Raw genomic sequence first — 3,623 nt, 5'->3', positions numbered from 1 at the left:
TTAGTGTATCTATACTTCATTCGTGTTTGTTTATACAAATACATTCCTAGTATGCTGACTAGAATGAGTGTTGGTCTCTTTTTCTGTGTAACTACTGTGGTATCTCAACTTGTCATTAACATTATCATGGAAGATCAGTTTGTTAATAAGATGTTGTTCATTCCACAAACATTAAACGGTCTAGCTTTTATTCTACTGTATCCAGTATCACTGGAGTTTATACAGTAGCTCAGTCTCCAGTACACATGAGAGGAGTGATGGTTGGATTGTGGTACACTTCATGGGGAGCTGGTAAACTCATCAGCATCATTACAAAGTTTCCATTTGATTGTGAGAGTCAATACATATGTACTAGTTTCTATTATTATATAACAAAGAGTGTACTAGTTCTTATCATACTGATAGTGTTTGTGATACTGGCTAAACGTTACAGGTATCGTGTGAGAGAGAATGAAGTTAATATTGTTCAGATAGTTGATGATCATTATCAGAGATACATGGAACAAGAGGAGCAATATAACAGAGATAAAGAGAGTGATGTGACACCTCCAGTGATATCCACTAACTAATAGAACACAGTTGTTAAAACTACATGCATTGTTGAAACAAAAAACATTCTTATGTACATGTACATTGTAACAAAGACAATTACTGTACTTTCATAATTTTTGGCTTATTTTCATCACTAATAACATTAATTTAAAATATAGAAGTACTTCATAAAAAGCTTATCAATTAAAAATGTTGATGACTGAGTTCCAAAAAGCAAATTTTGAGAAAGAAACAGGATTGAAGAATAGTACTATGATGAGAGAACCTCTAAATTTTTTAATATGGCAATGAAAGAAAGGAGAGAGAAAGAGAAAGAGAGAGAGAGAGAGGAAGGGAGGGAGGAGAAAGGAAATAAAGATACAGTCATACTATAAAAACATGTTGAACATGAATAAATCATCAAAGCTAATTGATGCAGCCAGAATAAGTTTACATAGCCGCCATTACTAATCACCTCTTACCAGTATGATACACCCTCTCCACTGGATACATGTACATGTACAAGTACATACAGCATAATAATTCTGCTTATCATTCTAAATCAATGTAGTTTGTAGTGTTTGAGGAAAAAAGAAAAAAATTGTTAAAGAAAGTGCTACAGCCCTTAAGTATACAGTTGATAATGAAACTATAATTGTCACGTACCAGCTATTATCACTAACAGGTTACATTAATATTTACAATTTGCTATTAGAAAGATGATGAAAAAGCTCTTCAAATTTTTGCTTCTATTCTATATGAAATTCCTTGTTATAAATACAATGGAAACCAGATACTTAAAGATTATAACAATGAAGTGGTCAATAAACTTTAAGTGATGAAAAACAAGGTGGGCTTAAGTTAATTAAAAGTATGTTTTGTTTTCATTTTTATAGAGGGTACAAGCAGCAGTGCAATCACACTTACAAGTAAGCCATTGTTTTTAGCCTAATATTTATGTAATAAATCTAGTTGAAATTCCAGTTGGAAAGAGTATCACTAAACAAATTGAATCAATAAGGAAATCTTATACAAGAATGATGTATCAAGTTCTAGTTGCTACATAGAAACACACTCCTAAGCTTGGCAACATAAAAACTCTTGTCAGAGTACACAAGACTGATCTAAAATCATGGTCAAACTTATAGGTCAATTGAAACACTATGATTCTATATTAAGGCTGCAGGGGAGTGCTGTTCATTAGTAGATGTTAGAGTTTGTAGTTGAGGAAGTAGATATTATAGACTAATAGAAAGCACTGAACACTATAAGGAACATCTAGATAAATCTTGTGTCTCTATTTCTGATAGTCTTAATTTGAAGGAAATTTGTAGCTGCAAAGACTCAGTGATTCTCTTCAATTTGAAGCAGCTACTTACATGTATGTATTCAACTGGCAAACTAAAAGACAAACTTTAAAAGACATCTACAATGTTCTTTCTAAGGTATCTGGTAAAGAAGTGGTTCAGTGTTAAGTATGTCTAAACCAGCTCTTTTAAAGCTGTCAAGTTACTTTTAAAAATTTTGAACTATAATAATAATAATTCTTATAGACTGACTATCTTATTGACTCTATTTCCTTTTAATTTATGTTTCTTTTGCCTTATCTAAATTTTGGTCCTGTATGGCAAGGTCTATTTTAGTCTTGATTATACTTTATAAAAAATAACAATGATAATAATCAATTAGATATAAAGACAGTTTTGGTTATTTAATCATAATTATGTGCTTTTGATAAATTTGTAGTTTAAACAGTTATTTGACAATAGTGTACCACTAATGCAAATAAATTACATACAGGATTGATTGGACCTTTGTATTTAAAAGAGCATGTATAAATTATAAAAAGAAGGATTAGTTAATAGCTAGACTATGATTTCAATTGTTTACGTTAGAATCAATGCACTTGAACATTAGAGACAGTTGCGTATACAAAAAATGATCTAATCACCTTTAAAGTAAGCTAGAATAAGTTTCAAGGTTATGAACTCATGTTTTATAAAAATAAATTTGCCATATGCTTGCATGTTGTTTTAGAAAATGAAAGTAAACATTACAGAGAAGTCCACATGGTTCCCTTACATAGTGTATGCAGTAGATTAGATCTAAATGAATTATTCAAAATAAAGTGAACTGAATTTAGCATAACAAATGAATTTCATAACCACTCAACTATACAGTAACAACTATCTTCAAATGACACACTGTATATATAACCTTACATGATATGATAAGATAAAGGTACGAAAACAGTGAAACTTTATAGACATTTTACATGTAAGTCATTAAAATTGGTTACAAAAACTTTACAATTTTATTTTACAAAGAAGGTTGTGGAAGAAGCTCAATGAAGCGTTTTCTCTATATTTCTCCTTCAGCTTCATTGGTTCTGATTTGGAATTGCCTCATATACAGTCAGTATTTCTTTTTCTGTAGTTTTATTGGTGATTCTTCTATTGATGCTGCTCCAGCTACTTGGTACAATTATGGGTATACTATTATGATTTGTTTTGGTTATATGTCCTTTCCTTTATTTGGTCTGTTAGCTGATGTATGGATTGGAAGATACAAAGCTATACTGATTGGTATAGTATTGTGCTTTATAGCATGGATTATAATAGGAATTGGATTCATGGCTTATGAATACTACAGTTACATCACAATACTGAGGGTTGCTTATAGTGTAGTTTATATTCTTGAATGTCCAGGATATGCTTGTTTCACTGCTAACATTATTCAGTATAGCATTGATCAACTTGTTGGAGCTTCAGCTGATGAACTCAATTCTGTCATATACTGGCACACAGGTATGGAGCAAATCACACTAGTACTTTTGTACTTCTTCCAATGTAATTTCAATGGTACATTTTTTATTTTGGGAGCTTTTATAGCATCAGGTGTATCAGCATCTCTTGTACTGGTGTCTCATTCATTCTTCAAACACAAACTGGAGAACATATCACTTATCAAGAATCCTATCAAACTGATAGTTAGAGTATTGTGTTATGCCAGGAAGCACAAGTATCCTCAGAATCGTAGTGCTCTGACCTACTGGGAGGAAGAGGCTCCTTCAAGACTAGACCTGGGTAAGG

Source organism: Amphimedon queenslandica, unplaced genomic scaffold (genome assembly GCF_000090795.2).
Source record: "Amphimedon queenslandica unplaced genomic scaffold, v1.1 AMPQUscaffold_13234, whole genome shotgun sequence".
Classification (NCBI taxonomy): domain Eukaryota; kingdom Metazoa; phylum Porifera; class Demospongiae; order Haplosclerida; family Niphatidae; genus Amphimedon; species Amphimedon queenslandica.
This window is presented reverse-complemented; position numbering follows the sequence as displayed.